Consider the following 22,356-nt stretch of genomic DNA (forward strand, 5'->3'; position numbering starts at 1 on the left):
CACCGTCATTTTGCACTAAATTTATGAAATTTTGGAAGTCTTTTCTAATAATTCTCTAGAAAATATTTCAATAGGTTTCAAAATTTATATTGTAAATATACACACTGCAGTTATTCATACATCAATAAAAAAAATACATTGTACCCTTACATCCAATCACAGCATTCATAATTTGACTTCCTTCACCTGCCTTGGGTACACAAAAGGCCAACCTAATGCTTGGAATATTAAATACTACCGTTTTCCCTAGACAGGAACTGCTATTTACTATACTATATATAAAAATATTAATTTTCGCGAACCATTTAGGTCACGGAAATTCCAAAATATGGCATCAGTAAGGAGAGTTGTGCAAATAATGTGAATACACAGAACCCCCATCCAAATTATCTTTAGCTAGAAGTATTCATCATTTTCTATTTTATATGTACTAACAACATTCCATTTTTCTATAATTTCGATTGAAATATTCCAAAATCTGAGTTAAAATCGATCGAATGCCCCAAATTAACATTGTCTGATTGGTTGAAGTACTGTGGCGTCGATGATTAGCATAATAAGCCTCGATGTAAAGAATAAGCCTCGATGTAAAGCACACGCTTCACATGAATAAGGAGAGTTTTACAAATAATGTGAGTACACAGATCCTCCATCCTATTTATATTTTGCTGGAAATGTTGCAGTATTCATCATTTCTGTTTTGATTCTGCTCACAACATTCCATTTTTTCTATAATTCCGAATTAAATATGTGGAACCCGCAATAAAAATAGATGGCCTCAATGATCTTACCCTGAGTTTTACGATGTTACATTAGCCTGGGATCCGGTCCAATCTAGCTGCGCGTCGTAAGGTCAAGATTAGCCAGGATCCCAGTCTAAATTATAAATGTTACATAAACCAACCAAACCACATACAGAACTTTGCGCTCAAATGTAATTCTTGGTAATTATACGGGTAACTTCGTTTAAGAAAACTTATACACACTTTATCATTAACATATTACCTGGCTTTTGCATATTCACGTTTTTTTTTATGCTGAACTGTAGTCGAATTCAATTTTATAAATTTTTTTTTACATGAAGCAATAGGAGTAAGAATATTTATTTCGCGCCAACTAAACCAGCATCATATCAATCAGCAAAATTATTTACCGGTATTTTTGTGAAATTTCAGTTCTATAGGTTATCAATTAGAGAAATTTTGGTAAGTATTACTAATTTATGTTAAGGTTCTACTGATGTGCTTCTCTAGACCTTTTTGGCGGTCCGTTTTATCCCATTTATCTCAATACTATCTCCGATGACAGGAATGTCAACTCGACCTATTCGTGGTGAAAGTGAAAATCCAATCTATTTGATGAAATAATTTCCTCTTCAACGGTTCATGCATTATTTTCGTATTATTTGATAACCAATCACATTTACGTTGCATGTTTGCATGAAAATGGTTATGTACATGTATTAGAGAATTGTAATGGCGATGCAGCATGCGAGGTCAGTGCGCGATCACGTGACATTATTATTTGTAAACAAACATGCTCCCCGTGTAACACGTGTCTGAATTATCCTTTCAAAGTGTTATGAATCTTTCAATCACTATTTTAAGATATTTTCCTTTTTGTTTTTAGGTTTGCATATCAGTAGTGCAAGTGAATTAGAAATAGTTCCGAGTTGTGTGTGTGTTTTTTTTTAATAGTCTATAGAATTAGAAGGTAAGTCTACATAAGTTATATTTACATGTAACTAAAGTCTAAAAAGATGACTCCACTTTCCCTCTATATTTAAAACCCACTTATCAATTTAAACAGCATTTGCTCCCCTTGAACGCTAATTTGCCCCTTCCCCGTCATTTCCCTTAAAATTTGCTCAACAGTCATACTTATGGTCCATTTACATTAACGGCTGATTTGTGATTTTACCATCTTAACTCAAATTTTCATATTGTACACATTTGACCATTCAGTATGAGTTCCCATGTTTTTTGTCTTATATGAAGGAGGTTTTAGGTCATGTTTTCCTAAACATCTTATTGCTATTTGTCTGTCTGGATTGTTAAAACCACAAAATCAGATAGTGATGAATATGCAAGTTTTCAACAATCCCAGAAATTACACCTTATTTAATTATCGCTATTTAGTCCAATCTGGGAGAAACAGTCATACATTGTATGTACAACTTCCTGTTTGGGTCATGCGGCCGAAAATAAAGGTTTTTTAGTAGAGAGCTGAGGGAGGAAAAACTTTAGAAAGCGATCATCAAGAAACTTTAATCGAGTATGATCCACTTTTTTTCGAAATTAAAATTGAAGTAAAAAATTATTTTGTTTAAAGTATTTACAATAAGTTAAAACGGGTCTCATTAAAAAGTATTGTGCATGGTGAATTGTTTCAACGGCCCCCAGATATCTTCAACTGGATGAAAAAGTTGTGTAATTTTAGAATTTATCCGGTATGGAATAAATAGCGATTAGGTGTATTGACATCCATGAAAAAATATTACTTTATTAAAAATATTCTAGTTGTCACTAAATATAGTCGTATGTTTAGTGCGGTAAAGACTTGTTGCACAATAAACACGTGGCAATTGTTTACAAACACTTTCTACATTTACACGTGATCATGTTATAGGCGCGTTTTGATTGGATGCAGCGAGCCTCCACTACAACCAATAAAAATCCTTACCTTGTGTCTCCGAAATGTTAGCTCAATCCGCCCGGGTGAAGAGAACGAGAGTGGATCGTAACCCTTGGCTAACGAAGATGGCAGGTCTTAAAACTACTCTATAGTTACGATTTTTTTTTACATAATTCCATGTCATGCTCAGCTAAACGAACTTTATAGACGGTTTAAACTAATTGTTACTATTTTTATGCCCCAGCAAGGGATATTATGTTTTTCGGTCTGTGTGTCCGTTCGTCCGTCCGTCTGTCCCGCTTCAGTTTAAAGATTTTGGTCAAGGTAGTATTTGATGAAGTTGAAGTCCAATTAAATTAAAACTTAGTACACGGTCCATCAAACATAGAACATAATAGTCAGTGCGAGTGGGGCATCCGTGTACTATGGACACATTCTTGTTTTTTATTGACCTTGCATGGAATTTAGACAATGGGCTTATAAACATGACGACTATTGGCTGACGAAAGTGCAGATTCTTCTATTTCAAAGCCACTTGTCAGTGACACCCAACGTTGAAGTTATCCTTGTTGGTCGGTCCGTCCGTACTAACGTACCTCCAAAAATTTGTTTCTGTTCTCTACATTGTATCTTAAGTTAGTACAACCAATTGTGATGAAACTTTAACATTATGCATAAATACCACAAAACACCGATCAAGTTTGAATTTGGGTTGCACAACTTTTACCCGCGTTCTCAAGTTATACCTTTATACCTTTATACCTTTATCTTCGGGTTGTTACATAAGCCAAAGGCTTCTACTGACCCCTCATCTTGGATTGTCGTATATGATTTCTCATCTCATAATAATGTATTTATGTATAATATATTATGTCCCTTCATCTTCCTCGCGTGATGTCAGGTATGTATACACATGTAGCTTTTAAAAAACTTTAATTCCACTTGCGCATAATTTTCTTTTTCCTTTTTAAGGTTTTTTTTGTTGTTGCATGGGTGGGTAATCCATAATGATAAATATTATTAGTATATATATCGAAATGATACATCATCAAAACGTCATGTTGTAGAATTGGTGGTCTACTCATACATAGAATATGTTCATTGCTTACATTTAAATATTTGTATCTGACAAATTTACCAATTGTTATATTATTCTAGTAAATCTATATACATTGAATGTGTCTAATTACAAAGATTTAAAAATAGAATTATCTCATATGGAAAGTCCCTACGTTTTCTAAATAGAATAAACTTCCTGCTTACATACAGCTATTTACCTATAGTGGTTAAGATTGTTATAGATGATTAATAATTAAGTTTATGTCTCCCAGTTCCTATGACGAGGCGGACCCAACATCCGCAGGTAGGGAATTTTCGTTGCAATCTTGAAAAAAATTACATGTAAATGTTCTGCTCATCGATATTTTTAGGCATTCCTTGCATATATTTCGTCTTTGACAAAACGACCATATGACAATACTTGTCGAGTTTCTTGTAAGGCAACAACAAATACATATATATATCATACTAAAAGAAAGTATGCGAGCAAGCTTTTATATACAATAAAACGATGGCGGTCAACCATATTATTTCTTTTTTTTTAAGAGAGAGGGGATTTGGAAAATGAATATTCGGGCCTGGTAAGCGCGAACAATTAATAAACTGGTATGAGACCGGATGAAAAATCATTAATTCTAATACAAAATGCAGAAAACAATCGTACAAAAAATCAAGCAAAAATGAAAACTTATTCCGAAAGACAAATCCTCCTGCCTCCGGTATGCGTCGTCCCCTTATTGCACGACTAGTTATGAATATTTATTTCACTTGCAAGTGCAAGCTTGTGTTTCACTTGCAAGCGCAAGCTTGTCTAATATAAAAAAATCTATTCACATAAAATTTCACCAATTTTGATACAAAAACCAAATTTGGGAGCATGCATTTACTTCAAGGTTGGAGGGTAATAGTTTTTTTTTCCAGTCATTTTTTTTTCTCGACGCAATCAATCAAATTATTACACAATTGAGAAAATGTGGATTAAATTATTTTTTTTTATCTGTTTGACCAGAATATTTTTTCAATCAAATTGGGGATCAGATCATTTAAAAAAAAAAACATACACCCCTTGAAATTTAATGGTCGTCCCCTTACTACAAATACAATGCCAACAGGTTGTTATATGGATAGCGAAGATGTACATTAGGCACTACTCGTAGAACTACAGTTTGTATTTAATGACAGGGACAATATTAAGACTTCCAATATACCAATACAGATAAAAAAGGAAATAAAATAGACTCAATTTATTCATAATGTGATAAGAAATATCAATTAAATTAGTGCAAATATAAAGATATATAAGATCTCCTTTCTAACTTTCTTTCCCTTATGATTGAAAACTTAAATCAAATGGACTTTGAATTGAAGAAAACAGAAAAGTTTATCCAAAGATAATAAGCGATGCAAATCTGACGAATAAAAAAATATGGATGTTTTCCCGTTTAAATGGTGTTACACTAGTAATTTTGGGCCCTTTATAGCTTGTTGTTCGGTGTGAGCCAAGGCTCCGTTTTGAAGACCGTACATTGAAATATAATGGTTTACTTTTTTAAAATTGTTATTTGGATGGAGAGTTTTCTCATTGGCACTAATACCACATCCTCCTATATCTATGTGTTTTGATTGTCAATGAAACAACTATCCACCAAAGAAGTCCGTGTAAGAAATAATATCACTTCAACCATGAGGAAAATCTATACCGTGTAATTGGCTATATAAAAGGTCCCGAAATGCCAATTTGAATGATATCAATTGACTCCTTATAAATGTTTTTGACAAATTTCAACTACATTTCCAATATAGTCTTTCAAGCTTTTCAAGAAATTCAAACTTAAAAAGGCACCTGTACACGATGGCTTTCGTTGGTTGCCGTCTGTCATGTCTGTTGTTTTTTTTGTATCAGAGTTAGAAATGTTTTCTTTTGTATCATAGTTAGAACTGTTTTCTTTTGTATCATAGTTAGAACTGTTTTCTTTTGTATCATAGTTAGAACGTATTGTAAGTTTTTTCGTTTTAATTGTTTCACATTTTGCCCTCTCATGTATCTGACACTACGATATGGGTGTTATTCACTTTTGAAGGACGTTCGGTGAACTATATAGTTTTAAATTGTTAACATGCACAGCATTATGCCGTAGTCCATGTGGACTCATTTCAAATCATACCAGATTTCTTGAATTGTAAAAATATTCGAATTAGCTATCGCCGCGATATAGCCTTTTTGTGCTAATGCGGCGTTAAGCAACCAACAATCAATCAATCAATTGAATTGTATATCTGTAGGTATATAAAATGTTTTAGTTGAAATACGAATAAAAATTCGAATTATGAAGTTTTTATCTTCATAAATGTTCCGAAGTAGAAACGAAAAGAAAACGGAAAATAAGCAATGTTAATCATCAACATTTTATCTGATAATATAAAAAAGAAGATGTGGTATGATTGCCAATGAGACAACTATCCACAAAAGACCAAAATGACACAGACATTAACAACTATAGGTCACCGTACGGCCTTCAACAATGAGCAAAGCCCATACCGCATAGTCAGCTATAAAAGGCCCCGATAAGACAATGTAAAATAATTCAAACGAGAAAACTAACGGCCTTATTTATGTAAAAAAATGAACGAAAAACAAATATGTAACACATAAACAAACGACAACCACTGAATATACAGGCTAACCATGCATACCTTTCTTTCCATCTCGTAGCGACTATCGTCAGGGAGGGGTTTTATTGGGCTTCGGTGCATATAAAAACAGAATATAAAGAGAGACAGTTGTTTTTATATTTAATGATAAAAACAATAAGAAAATAACTGAATTGAGACAAAAAGATAGTGTTTGAAATGGATTATTATCATTTTAGCTCTCATTCTTTTTACGAAAACATGATCACATAATATTGCCATAAATAATTATTTACTTTTCACAACCATAGAAAACTTTAGTAATTTGTTTGACATAATTTGTGTTTGATTGTTTGTAAGTAATAAGAATGTGTAATTTAAAAATTGACATCTACAAGTCTTCATTTTTTGATGAATTTGTTCAAGTTAAACCATAAGATCAATGTACTTTTTACAATCGCTATCAATTTTTGGCAGATTGTAAATCATTGCAGGCTCTCTGTCAGCAGCAAACATGATGTCTCGGATTTCACATCTCGCGAGATGCTTCAGCTTAGCGGGAGTTTTGTAACAATCGTCTGGTAAAAATTCTGTCGCTGTTTCTTTGACAAAATGTACGTGTTCCTGATCTCTGTCTTTTATAGTATCGGCAGTTGTTTCTTCTCCGATACGGACCTTAATTCTACGAACAGCTCGCAAACAATATTCCAAACATCGTCTAACGTGCTCCAAAGGTGTATCGCCTATCATAAGACCAGTTGCTTGTTCTACGACTTTCTGAGAACCAAGCGTTAAAAGGATATTATCAATAGGTTTACCAATAGGACTACAGCCATAGCGTAACAGAGTCAACACAACGTTGGGTTTTAGACTTTCACATGCTAATCCAAGTGGGGTTGACGGAACATATGAAGAAATTGCTGTTTTTGTAGACATTGTTAGAGTCGGATGTCCAATTGGAAGTTCTAAATAGTTTACTTTTTTAGCACGAGCAACGTGACGATATACCACTCTGGCAGGACCCAAAAAAATCTTATCGCCTAAACCATCTTCAACTAAATCTACCATATAACCGGCTGCAAAGGAAAGGCAGTAAAAAGATTTAGCTACTGCATCGTTTGTTGGACTCAAATCATCGTAATGAAGAATATCCCGCATGAATAGACCCATATCTATTCCTCTGCTATATATTAAAACTTCTTTTAGAAATCGTCTGATTGTAGCTTTATTACTTACTTTGTATTCAAAGCAAAGCCCAAGTGCTAAGTGCAGTGCCAACCATGCCATCTGAATTTTATTTTCTCTTGATGCACAATCTCTTGAAAATTCAACGATATCGTCCAATGCTTGGTCTAAAGTGCATTCTTTTTTGTCGATCTTTTCGCATATTTTGAATCCAATTGTTTCACATTTACCTTCAAGAGTTCCATGAACAACTCCCAACTTGTGGTTTATTTCACTAACAATGTTATGTTTCATTGATTTCCACTTCTTATACTTTTCACAGCACACCATTTTCTTGTGTTGACCAAGAGCATCTATCATAGAAACTGAACAACGGTTGCTGTTGGCAACTGCATTGTTGCGTTTCTAATTGTTTGACGTTATGATTTTGCAACAATCAAAAATAGTATCGTGAATATAAAAAAGAAGATGTGGTATGATTGCCAATGAGACAACTCTCCTCAAAAAAACCAAATAAAACAGAAATAAACAACTATAGGTCACTGTACGGCATTCAACAATGAGCAAAGCCCATACCGCATAGTCATCTATAAAAGGCCCCGAAATTACAATGTAAAACAATTCAAACGGGAAAACTAACGGGATCTATGTACAAAAAAGTGAACTAAAAACAAATATGTAACACATAAACAACCAATGAACTACATGCTCCTGATTTAGGACAGGCACATACATATACAGAATGTGGCGGGTTTAACATGTAAGCGGGATCCCAACCCTCCCCTTAACCTGGGACAGTGGTGTAACAGTACAACATAAGAACGAACTATAAAAATCAGTTGAAAAGGACTTAAGTCATCAGATGGATAAAAATACAAATACTACAAATACAAGTGGACGTGGCCGGATTCTTGTACATCCCAACAACAAAAAGACACTAAGTACAGATCTGAGAGTACTCGCAGTAACTGAAAGCTAGTTCAAAACCACTAACAACTAATAAACAAAATCATGCATCTAAGACTAAATGAAGTGAAGTACAAACTTTCACAAGACATTTGAACGTTTACAAAATAAATGTGAATGCAATTTAAACATTCTGAACGAATGGGTATTTGTTATTTGAATAGTTCATATCGTCCTTCACATGCATGAAATATTTGCCACTGGACGTTAAGCAACCAACAATCTATCAATCTGGATTAAACGATATGTAAGGGAAAGAAAAATAGGGGAAGAGAGAAGCATGTCAGATAGCTGCCTTTACGATACGGGTGTTACAACTTGCTCATTATTGAAGGTCGTAGAGTGACCTATATAGTTAATTGCTAACATGCACGTCATTTGGACTTTTTTGCAATCATACCACATCTCCTTATTTGAATATCAGTGTGCAGCTTTTCAGTTGAAATATGGACAATAACTCGGGTCATGGAATTAGTATCTTTGGATCACAAATAGTCCGACGTTGCGTTCAATGAAACGAAAACGGAAAATAAACAATGCTGATAGTCAGACATTTCATCTGGTACCCATACATCCCTTTTTTCTTTCTCTCTCAAACCGGCTATCGTCAGTGACACTGTGAGAGGTTTTGGCGGGCGTTAGGATTTATAAACTAGAGGCTCTTAAGAGCCTGTGTCGCTCACGCTCTATGTGCATATTAAACAAAGGACACAGATGGATTCATGACAAAATTGTGTTTTGGTGATGGTGATGTGTTTGTAGATTTTACTTTTCTGAACATACTTGCTACTTACAATTTTCTCTATCTATAATAAATTTTGCCCTTTAGTTACAGAGGAAAATATTTTGTAAAAATTTACCAAATTAATAAAAAAATTTAAAAAATTGACTATAAAGGGCAATAACTCCTTAAGGGGTCAACTGACCATTTTGGTCATGTAAACTTATTTGAAGATCTTACTTTGCTGAACATTATTGCTGTTTACAGTTTATCTCCATCTATAATAGTATTCAAGATAATAACCAAAAACGGCAAAATTTCCCTAAAATTTCCAATTCAAGGGCAGCAACCCAACAACGGGTTGTCTGATTCATCTAAAAATTTCAGGGTAGCTAGATCTTCAGCTGATCAACAATCTAACCCCATTCAGATTTGCTCTAAATGCTATGATTTCAGAGTTATAAGCCAAAATCTACATTTTACCCCTATGCTATATTTTTAGCCATGGTGGCCATCTTGGGTGGTTGGCTGGGTCACCGGACACATTTTTCTAGATACCCCAATGATGATTATGTCCAAGTTTGGTTAAATTTGGCCCAGTAGTTTCAGAGGAGAAGATTTTTGTAAAATTTAACAGACGACAACGGACGACGGACGACGGACGTCAAGTGATGAGAAAAGCTCACTTGGCCCTACTGGGCCAGGTGAGCTAAAAAGAAATGAAGAGCGGCTGTGATCTTCATATTTAATAGTAAAAATACAACAGAAAATAACTGAATTGAGATGAGATAAAGATTGAGATAGAAACGAAAAATACTTTTATCTCTCTTTCTGTTGACAGATAACATGATTATATAACATTGCCATAAGTAAAGTACATATAGCAAAAAAATAATAGTCAACGTACATTTCACAATCATTAAAAACTTTGGTAATTGAAGAGAGCTATCTAATAAAAAGTGGTAATTTAAAAAATCAACTTCTTCATGTCTCCCTTTTTTGTCGGTGCTTAAACTGAATTTGTATAAAGGTTAAAGCATAAGATCGATGTACTTTTTACAATAACTGTCAACTATTGGTAGTTGGTAAATCACTACAGGCTCTCTGTCAGCAGCAAACATGGTATCTCGAATTTCACATCTAGCCAGATGCTTCAGCTTTGCGGGAGTTTTGTAACAATCGTCTGGTATAAAGTCTGCCGCTGTTTCTCTGACGAAATGTACGTGTTCCTGGCCTCTGTCGTTTATAGTATCAGCAGTTGTTTCTTCTCCGATACGTACTTTTATACTACGAACAGCTCGCAAACAATATTCGAAACAAAGTTTAACATTCTCCAAAGGAGTGTCCATTTTTTTAAGGCCGGTTGCTTGTTCTACGACTTTCTGAGAACCAAGCGTTAAAATTAGAAAGTCAATCGGTTTACCTATAGGACTACAACCGTAGCGTAACAGAGTCAATACAACGTTGGGTTTTAAACTTTCACATGCTAATCCAAGGGGGGTTGACGGAACATACGAAGAAATTGCTGCTTTTGTAGTCATGGTCAAAGTTGGGTGTCCGATTGGAAGATCTAAGTAATTTACTTTCTGAGCACGAGCAAGGTGACTGTATACCACTCTGGCAGGTCCAACAAAAATCTTATCGCCTAATCCATCTTCAACCATATCTACCATGAATCCGGCTGTAAATGAAAGGCAGTAAAGGGATTTAGCCGCTGCTTCGTTGGTTGAACTGAGATCATCGTAATGTAGAATATCCCGCATGAACAGGCCCATATCTATTCCTCTGCTATACAATAAAACTTCTTTAAGAAATCGTCTGATTGTAGCTTTATTACTTACTTTGTATTCAAAGCAAAGCCCAAGTGCTAAGTGAATGGAAAGCCATGCCATCTGAATTTCATTTTCTCGTGTCGCACAATCTCGTGAAAACTCAACGATAGCGTCCAATGCTTGGTCTAAAGTGCATTCTTTTGTGTTTATCTTTTCACATATTTTGAATCCAATTGTTTCACATTTACCTTCAAGAGTTCCATGAACAACTCCTAAATTGTGGTTTATTTCACTAACAATATTATGTTTCATTGATTTCCACTTCTTGTACTTTTGACAACACGCCATCTTGTTGTGTTGACAAAGACAATCTATAGAAACGTGAACAACGGTTGACGTTGGAGACTGCATTGTTGCGTTCATAATTGTATGACGTTATTAACTTTAACTTAACGTTTATATGTCTAGTAATAATAATAATAATAATAATAAATTCTTTATTTAAAGAGGGTAACTCAATTTAGTAGACATAGTCTAAGTGTAAGTCATACTATATATAAACGTTAACATCAAAATGTTAATGCAATGTGAAACATAAAGCATAATAAAAGATTTATTTGAAGTCGGTTATACATATAACAATACAACATAAGCTCTGTAGAGCTTTTATCCGACATAAACATATATATGACAAGCACAATACATAAAACACATAAAACATAAAGCACATGCAAATTGAAATACATAATAATATCAGAGGGGGAGGACAGGGGTATACCATTCTCCCTTCTCCCACCCCTCTTCTCCTTTCTCCTACCCCCGTTCTCCTTTCTCCCATCAGAATAAAACATCTCCCTTTGAGATATTTTTTCTTGAAATATTAGATCATTTTTTAAAAGGTAAGATATTTGATTTTTTCTCCTTTCTCCAACTTTTTCTCCTTTCTCGCAGCCTCCCTCTCCTTTCTCCTACCCTCTTTCTCCTTTCTCCCAACCCCTTTCTCCTTTCTCCTACCCCCTTTCTCCCTGTCTCCCTTACCCCTGTCTTCCCCCCCCCCCCCCCCATATCAAGCACAGCAATTAATAAGCACAATTAAAGCATATAAAGCAAACATAAAATGCAGATAAACTAACATTCATGCAATAGCTATTATAAAGCACTAAAAGTAATCCAAGCATTTAGAACACAAATAAAAGAATATGCCTCAAAATTTAAACGCCAGAGTATACAAGGTAAACAAATATACTGATCTACAGCTCACTAAGATCTGCAGGAGGAACACTGACACGAACTGCCCTCTCAATTACCAACCAAACTTTTAAACTGACCCAATGGCATTTCTTACTTTATTGTTGCATTTTTACAAATGCTAGAAATATGGGCATAGTCAAACTTAAGCTGATAGTCAATTGTTACACCAAGTAATTTCACTTCTTTTTCACAATGTATAATAATTTGAATTTTCTTTTTTTGGTGTTTCGATCGTTTTCTGTTCGCTCCTTCTTACAAAATGTTTAAAATTTATATAATATGCGACTCGGATTTGTACCTCGGGAATCACCGAAGATAATGATAAAAATTGAAACTTAAAAAATTGTAAATTTCATAAATAAATAAAAGTAAATTAAAAAAAAATGAAATTAACTTAAAGCGACCTCATACAGGCATGCGCCGGAAAGTAATCCTCAAAAAGTTGATGGTATTCCGTAACTAAAGAAAAAGAAGAAGTATTAGATTGGATCAGGATGCCAGGCTACTATAAACATTAATGTTATTAAGACATACGAGAATACTTATAAATGGATCCTTAGTAGTAGCAGAGTGACATATATTGTAGTATATATCACGGTCTCTGGTAGACTAGTAGCGTCTTCCAATTTACATTCCTGTATTTACATTGTGCATAATAGACAGACATAAACTTGAAATATTTTATTCAAAATGAATAAAAATATAATTGTAGTGTTAAAAGTGTCCAATATTTTTAAAAATAGACATATCATACTCTATCATGCTTTTCGTAATTATCGTTCGTATTTTGATCATATCTGTCCCTATTTCGATTTTTACATTACATGCCACGTCCAAATCGAGGCTAGTAACAACATGGGAAATACCCTTTGCTATTATTTCTTTTTTACTCCAGTTACACGTTGGATTTGAACCCTGTTAGCTAAGCAAAGTAGAGAATATACCAAAGTATGCACTAGGTTACAAACTGAACGATTATATAATGCTGCAATAATGTATTGAATAATTTCTTGCGAAGTTACGTGTCACAACTGAAAAACCATGTTGATCCTCCGGTCAGTATGATACTGACCACAGGATTGACATGTGTTTTCAGTTGTCACGTAACTTCGGGGTAGCATGGTTTTGGCGATAACGCGATACAAAATAAGTTCTCGGTGCAGAAGCATAAGATATACGATTAAGTTTGTCTAAATAAATAATAAATTCGCCAGGTTACAGGTACAAGGAAATGTAACAAATCATTGTAAAATGGGGTCTCACTAATTAGCGACAACAAGCGTCAAGAAGCGACAACAAGCGTCAACAAGCGACAAGAAGCGACAACAAGAATTATTTTAGCGACAACAAGCGACAAGAAGACTATTTAGCGACAAGAAAACATTTTTTTTTATTAGATATAAAGAAATTTGTATTTAATGGATTTTTTTTAAATATACGAGCAGATATGTCTAATTAAAATGTTTTATCATATAGTTAGATAGACGAAGAAAGGAAACATTTGTAAGGAAGAAAGAGATTGAGCTTCTTTTTTTTAATTTTTAAATATGAAGAATATGTATAAGATAATGTATGTGTCTGTTTTCATCAAAGTCAAAGTATGAATAAACGAATGGAGATATATATGGAGCGGGCATAATGGAATATAATATTTTGATTCATTTGTTTAATACTATGCTCTAGGTGTACTCTTGTTATGTCAATTCGATGCTTTATTTGTAGAACTCTCAGCCACGCTTTGCCATCTTTATTATTTAAGCGTGTTTCCAGACCCACGACGAGGACGTGGTTCTACCTTAGGGTCCATATAATTTTTTTTTTTTTTTTTTTATTTTTTTTTTTAGTCATTATATAGTAATATGTGCATTCCTATCTAACATAATATTTATACATTTTGTACATGGTGGTCCCATTTTGATAAGCCGTAGATTTTTACCACTAAGGTTCACTGTATATCTTCAGTCAGCTTGGTAGAGCAAAGGAAATGTACACTCTATAACATTGAAACAAAAACAATTTTAACTTTCTTGTCGCTAAAATTATTTTCTTTTGCATATTCTTTTAATATTTATTGCAATAATTAATTTTATTTAAAAAAAATATGTTTTCTTGTCGCTTAATAGTTTCTTGTCGCTTGTTGTCGCTAAAATAATTCTTGTTGTCGCTTCTTGTCGCTTGTTGACGCTTGTTGTCGCTAAAATTCTTGTTGTCGCTAATTAGTGAGACCGTTATTATGTGTTATATAAGCTATTTTTTGTCGAGCCTACAACTTTTGTTGCAGAAAGCTTGACATAGGGATAGTGATCTGGCGGTGGCAGCATTAGCTAACTTCTTTAAAGCTTTATATTTAAGAAGGCAGGGCTCACGCTACCAGGCGACTTGGGCGAAGAAGTCGCCTTCCCGACCGTCACTTCGCTTTCCCCGACCCCCAAAAGCGAAAACAAGTCGCCCTGTTCTTGACGATAGTCGCTTTCAGTCGCTTCCGTCATCGGACATTTTCAATTTTTACCAAGTTGATGAAACATCAATTTTTTATTGATAATTAAAGAAATTCAGACATAAACGATTCATTATCTTTAGAAAAGAGGTTGAAGCATTGTCTTCGTAGTGTGTAGCAGGTTATTTGATAAAAATACAACTTTTTATCACTTCGGGCATTTCTGCAAGTTCCGGTGCTTGTTACTCGAAAACGTACATCAACCTCAAATTCGGCGGCAACATAAGTTTGTTACTTCATTTAAACGTGATAAAAGTTGCCTCCAGTAAATTTTTAATCCATTTATTGCATTAAAAACGTCATGTTCCTTTCCAAATAACTTGTCAACCATCGTTTATTTTTGTAAATTTTCTTGCATTCGTCCGCCATTGACCGATTTCTAAACTCCGGATCTGAACCGGACCAGCTATGACCGAAATCCGTACTTTTACAATAATTACTACGGACGCACGGATGGAACAGCTGACAGAAGAATATTGATCCCAAAGGGGAAAATTAAGCATTCCACACGCATTAAGAGACTTTTGGTAACATCTAATTGATTGGTGTATATAATTCCCTATATTTTTTATGGATTGTTTCAAACTATTGATTAAAGTTGCTTAACTCTGAGACTATTATACTAATATCAATATATTCTGACCCAGCTTAATAACTTTTATATTTTTTTATGAGAAACACTGAATGTCATACACAAGATAATTTTTAATTAAATTGTAATTGATATATTATAATTTCTTTACATTTTTTAAAATAATTTTTTTTTTTAGTGCTAGATATTTAGTTGGTAGTTTCTCACAAGAAGCTTAGTAAAACTTAAACAACTTTTAATTTCAAATGTTACTTGAATTGTAATTTTTTTACTCCGATATGAATTGAACAATATAAAAAGAACATTATTTACATATGGCCCTTTATACTATTGTAAAATCCAAACATTGTATCGCACCGCGCGAATGAGCACTTCTCTTTCAAATCTCACCACTTCTCCCTATCAGTTTCAAAAAGAGAAGTCACTTCTCCCTATAATTCTGAAGTAGTGTGAGCCCTGAGAAGGTCAAAGACCTTGATGCTTCATACTTTGTAGGCACTGGCTACGGTTACATGGAAATGTAACAATAATAAAAATATTATTGCTACATCAGAGACTAATTGCCAGAGTGCAAATTTGGGTAAGGAACTGATTAATTACGAATGTAACAATAATTGTTGAGGCTACAGTTACATTGTGTTATTGTTACATGAAAAACAGCAATGTACGCTAGATTTATTAAATTTGAATCTTCTATAGTTGTGTTGCTTACAAATGTAATTTTTTCATATGTACTAAATAATACTTGTAATAATGATAAATAATAAATATTATTATTCAACAAATCGTGTTTAAATAGTTTTACGTATTAATGGTTTTGATATACTTAAAGGTTCTACTTCAGATTAGTAGTGCCAAAGGCAAAAAAAATAGTTCAATAGTTTACTAACTGCTACATTTTGTAAGTTGGATACCGAACATGCTGAAATCTGAGGTAAACCCACAGGGACTTGTTACAATTGCCGGGTTTACTATCCATACGGACCCCTAAAAAAACACAAGGGAGGAAGCTCATTTGCGACAATGCTTCAAATTATTGCTGTAAAATTTTTCTAAGACTTTCACTTACTTTTTGACCTGAATAAATCTGTTCCCACTTGAATTATCTCTCCAATGACATATATTTATTACCTTAAGTAACCTCTATAACTATTGTAATCCTTAAAACAAACTCAACATTTCTGAAATAGAATGAATCGAGGCCCTACTTTTGAAAATGAAAGTACTAAAGCGACACCTACCGGAAAATATATTTTCGGCTCTCTCGGGAGTTTACCACAATATAACGATGAAAGACAGAGTGTATCTAATAATTCCCGCCAAATTTTACATTATTGAAATCTAAAATACAGTAGACTTCCGAAAAACATAACATTTATGGTAACACCGAGAGTGCCCAAAATATATTTTCCGGTAGGTGACCATAGTATAAAGGGTCATACATGTATGTAAATAATGTTCTTTTTATATTATTCAATTCATATCTGAGTATACAATTAAAGTAACATTTCAAATTAAAAGTTGTTTAAGTTTTACTAAGGTTTTTGTGAGAAACTACCAACTAAGTATTTTTAATATCTAGCACTAAAAAAAAAAAAATTATTTTAAAAAATGTAAAGAAATTGTAATTAATATATCAATTACAATTCAATTCAAATCTATCTTGTGTATGAAATTCAGTGTTTCTCATAAAAAAAAAGTTATTAAGCTTGGCCATAATATAATTAATAGTCTCAGAGTTTAGCAACTTTGAAACAATCCATAAAAAATATAGGGAATTATATACACCCATCAATTAGATGTAACCAAAAGTATCTTAATGCATGTGGAACAGGCGCGGATCCAGAGGGGGGGTCCGGGGGTTGGAACCCCCCTTTTTTTGGACGATCAATGCATTTGAATGGGGACATGTAATTGGAACCCCCCCCCCCCCCCCCCCCCCTTTGTCCTGGGTTAGGAACCCCCCCTTTTTAAAATGGCTGGATCCGCCCCTGTGGAATACGTAATTTTCCCCTTTGGGATCAATATTCTTCTGTCAGCTGTTCCATCCGTGCGTCCATAGTAGTTATTGTAAAAGTATGGATTTCGGTCATAGCTGGTCCGGTTCAGATCAGTAGTTTAGAAATCGGTCAATGCATGGCGTACAAATGCAAGAAAATTTACAAAAATAAACGATGTTTGTCAAGTTATTTGGAAAGGAAGATGATGTTTTTAATGCAATAAATGGATTAAACATTTACTAGAGGCAACTTTTATCACGTTTAAATGAAGTAACAAACTTATTTTGCCGCCGAAATTTAGGTTTTCGAGTAACAAGCACCGTAACTTGAGGAAATGCACAAAGTGATAAAAAGTTGTATTTTATCAAATAACGTGCTACACGTACACTGCAAAAACAATGCTTCAACCTCTTTTCTTAAGATAATGAATTGTTTATGTCTAAATTTCTTTAATTATCAATAAAAAATTGATGTTTCATCAACTTGGTAAAAATTGAAAATGTCCCATGAAAGGAAGCGACTGAAAGCGAGTATCGTCAAGAACAGAGCGACTTGTTTTTGCTTTTGGGTGTCGGGAAAGCGAAGTGACAGTCGGGAAAGAAATTCTTCGCCCAAGTCGCCTGGTAGCGTGAGCCCTACATTGGTAGAGTAAAAAAGCTTTTATCACCAGAAGCATGGCAAATATTAAAGGTTGCTCTGCTTATCTTCTTAATCTGAGGAATATCGCAGAATAGAATTGCACGGTATGTGATACAGACGTTCACTTTGCGTCATCATTGGTGTATGATGGCTGCTTGGAGTGGATTCATCAAAAATGTGTTGGACTAATACATGCTCCAAAAACCACTTACTGGATATGTAGAAGCTGTCGTTGTAAATAAAAAATTAAAGAAATTGTATGTAATAATTGTATGTATTTTAATAGAATATAAATATGAAATAAATGTCTTCAACTTTTATTATTTAGTACATATTACAAGTCCCATCGTACATTGCTGTTTTTCATGTAACAATAACACTATGTAACCGTAGCCTCAATAATTATTGTTACATTCTTAATTAATCAGGTCCTTACCTGACCATGCATTCCGGCATTTAGTCTCCAATGTAACAATAATTTTTTTATTATTGTTACATAAAAATTATTGTTACATTTCCATGTAACAGTTGTAACCCTAGTCAGTGTCGATTATATGGATGCCTCATGTTACGAAGTTTCCGTCAGTCACATGTCCAATGTCCTTGACCTCATTTTCATGGTTCAGTGACTATTTGGAAAAAAAGTTAAGATTTTTTGAAATGTTAAATTCTCTCTTCTTATAAGTAATAGGATAACTATATTTGGTATGTGCGTACGTTGCAAGGTCCTCATGGCTGTCGGACAGTTTTCACTTGACCTCAACCTCATTTCATGGATAAGGGAACAAGGTTAAGTTTTGGTGGTCAAGTCCATATCTCAGATACTATAAGCAATAGGTCTAGTATATTTGGTGTATGGAAGGACTGTAAGGTGTACATGTCCAACTGGCAGGTATCATCTGACCTTAACCTCATTTTCATCGTTCAGTGGTTATAGTTAAGTTTTTGTGTTTTTGTCTTTTTCTTATACTGTATGCAATAGGTCTACTATATTTGGTGTATGGAATGATTGAAAGGTGTAAATGTCTAGCTGGCAGGTGTCATTTGACATTGACCTTGTTTTCATGGTTCAGTGGTCAAAGTTAAGTTTTTGAGTTTTGGTCTTTTTTTCTAGTACTAATTGCAATAGGTCAACTATATTTGGTGTATGGAAATATTTTAGGATATACATGTCAGATGCGCAGGTTTCATTTGACCTTGACCTCATTTTCAGGGTTCATTGCTCAGTGTTAAGTTTTTGTGTTTTGGTCTGTTCTTAAACTATAAGCAATAGGTCAACTATATTTGTTGTATGGAAGAATTGTTACAGTACATTCCGTGACATGGTCTGAAAAATGTCGCAGGTTTTAAAAAGGCTCAGCATCAGCGACTTAAATGTCGATGATTGATTACCTGTTGTCAATCAAATCATCAGCTGATATTAGGTGCAATAAAATCAGCCAAGCGTGCATGGTCGGCCGCACATGCTACTTAATATTATGTAATTAGTTATGATAATGTAACAGGTAAAATCGATAATTACATAATAGACATTTAAAAGGCATGAACGGTTTTCAGATTGTTTCAGTTCTTATTATTTAATTTACCAATAAAAGAAATATGGTTTTTTTTTTCAGGTCTGTCTGAGGAAGAAACATTCTACACATTATTGTTCTCTTATTTATCTTCTCATTTTTTTTTTACGATTCGAATATAAATTAAAATATCTTTTCCTTTCCGTTCTTTTCTCATTACTTCTACATTTCGTCGCGAGTTATATGTTCTAGTTATTTCGTAGATTAGTTTTCTTTTAAAAAGACATGAGTTTCCTATCTTTATTCATATTTGAAAACGTCATGTGAGGGAGGGTAAGAAGGGGTCCTGATCCCAAATGCCGGGCTTAAAAAAACAAAATCCCGAAATCCCGGACTTAAAATCACGAAATCCCGAGGTCCCCTAATTCGAAAAAGAATTTCCGGAACCCGAAAGTGTTACTCTTGAAATCCCAAGCTTAAAAACACCCGATCCTGGAGTCCCGATAAAGGTCCTATCCTCCCTCTTATATATTCTCAAAACGTGAAATATTACTGTAACAAGAAATACCCGAATGAAACAGCTGCTGAAACGTCTATTATTGAAAACTAGTTTTTCGTTTGTAAGATACGATGGTTATTTTTATTGTAATAAAATGTTTGGATTGGAAGAGAATTTGATTGAACATTTAAATGCATTGCTGGTGAAAGCGGGGTCAAGGTTGACACGATAATATCACGTGTGTACATGTGTTTAAAACTTTAGGGGTTTCCTGTTCAATTTCATGGATAAAATCATCAATCGGAACTACTCGGCCGGCTTTCTGTTTGCACGAAGAAATAACTCTTCAATAATTATCGTACTGTATAGCGAGAGTAGTTACGATTGATAAAATTATAAAAGATATTATTAGCCTAGCATGTAACTATGTCCAGTGTGTATTCTTTGTAAAAAAAACACAACGACATATTCAACTGTCTTAAAATTCTATGATAAAAAAATAAAAATAATCGAGATTTTTTTCTCAATAAAATAGTTTGCAGCAAAAAAAACTATTTACGAGATTTTTTCTAGGTAAAATAGAAGGCAGCAAATTTTCTCAATTATAATATAAAACTTACTGAATAGCGTAAATATGTGTTTACAAAAAAAATCGATATTTTCTTTTGTTCTTGAAGAACAAGAATATGTAGGATAAAAAAATCTATACGTTTTAGAAATCAGTCACAAACAGTAGAGGGTCACTACTTGATAAGGCAATGGGTATAATTAGTAAAACTCTTTGAAGCCCCCCTTTGAGTGTACAACAAATTAAAGATATCTTTTTGAATGATTTGTGTAGCCTTGAAAAAGACTGTTATGAAAAAGTTTCTGCTGCATCTCTCGTAGTTCTTGACTTGGTTTTCGTAGTGTGGTAGGAGGTGTTCGATCTTCTTGGTGAAACTGGGGTCATCTAACTTGGTTTTGAAGTAACTTATCGATTTACCATAAGACCTTTCAGGAAATATTTTGCGAGGTACATCGGCTGTTGCACGTCCTTCTAATGCTATTACTACTGGGACAACTTTATATAAATGGTCAATAAAGCGGTTGAGTCTTTGAAGTCATTGATGCGAAGTTCCAATCAATTCCAGCTCCACATAAGATTGCAGCAACTGATTTACTTAGAGAGTTTAATTCATCTTCTGGCCCTGGTAATTTTGCAAAACATATTGTTGAACTCTTATACCCTGAACTTTTTACATGTGAATGTTTGAGGAGATTTTATAATGGTGACGCAAAAAACAACAAAAACCCTCTTGATACAGTAAGACTACAATACTTACACCAGTATGTCAGCCATTTCTTTCCTGAGGTAACTCAACAGCAAGCGTGGAAGCTGATGGTGGTTACAAAGATAAATGAAGCTTTAAGGAGACCCATTCCCGGAAAACAGAAGAAGAAAACTCTTTAGTGACAAACATTGGACTTTTTAATTCAAATTCAATTTAAATGTACACTGCATTATTTTATTATCTGTTTTATGCTATATTTGTCATATATTACATGTGTTCCTAATAAAATGTTATAAACTATCTTTATTTGTAAATTATTGAATAGACAAGATAATAGAATTTTATTTACTGGTGAAACATCAAAAACAAGACTAAATAAAACCATGAATGCTACAAAAAATTAAAAAAAAAAGGAAGAGCTTTAACCTATAAAATCTGACAAGTCGGCCTTACAAGATTAAAAAAATAATATAACTTACAAATATTTGGTTTACTGGTGAAACATAAAAAACAAGACTAAATCGTACCATGAATGCTACAAAAAACTGAAGAAAAACGAACAGCTTTTACCTATAAAATCTGACAAGCCGGCCTTACAAGATTAAAAGAAAATAAATATTTAACAAATATTTTATTTACTGGTGAAACATCAAAAAGAAGACTAAAAAATACCAAGAATGCTACAAATAACTAAAGAAAAAAAGGGAGAGCTTTAACCTATAAAATCAGACAAGGTCACAAGATTAAAAAAAAGGAATTACACACATACAATGTTCATGTACCAATTCAAAACATATTCTGTTATATATAAAACCAAAATCCTTTAAAATGACAAATCGTTTTAGAACGAACAAGAGACATAAATAAAAAAATACTATTATTTTTTTTTATTTACTGATTTCCTTAAAAAAAATTCTTTTCAATAGATATTAATCAAATTAATAGGAAGATGGTTATGAATATATATTACATTTAAAATTTAGTTTTATTAATATTTGAACAAATATTAGATTTAAAATTAATTCTTTAAGATACAGCAGGTGAAGAATATAAAAAAAATATATTTTTTAATGTTTTATTCTGACAGACAAAATAACAGAAAAGCATAATAAAAGTTGTATT

General features: G+C 33.5%; 2 protein-coding genes across 5 annotated transcripts in view; one reads left to right on the forward strand and one right to left on the reverse strand.

The window, feature by feature from the left end:
* The window catches only part of LOC139513342 (mucin-21-like), a 254,285-nt gene that overhangs the window by 118,113 nt on the left and 113,816 nt on the right, over positions 1–22,356 (reverse strand). The window lies entirely within an intron of this gene.
* Positions 3,865–22,356, forward strand: part of LOC139484618 (titin homolog) — a 43,288-nt gene continuing 24,796 nt past the window's right edge. The window contains exon 1 of one of the 4 annotated variants that reach the window (XM_071268443.1): positions 3,865–3,997. The gene's annotated coding sequence lies outside the window, so the exon portion shown is untranslated. Of the gene's footprint in view, positions 3,998–13,018; positions 13,168–22,356 lie in introns of those variants that run through there. The other 3 variants (XM_071268424.1, XM_071268435.1, XM_071268413.1) reach the window with 3 other exon arrangements.

This window comes from Mytilus edulis, chromosome 1 (genome assembly GCF_963676685.1).
Source record: "Mytilus edulis chromosome 1, xbMytEdul2.2, whole genome shotgun sequence".
Classification (NCBI taxonomy): domain Eukaryota; kingdom Metazoa; phylum Mollusca; class Bivalvia; order Mytilida; family Mytilidae; genus Mytilus; species Mytilus edulis.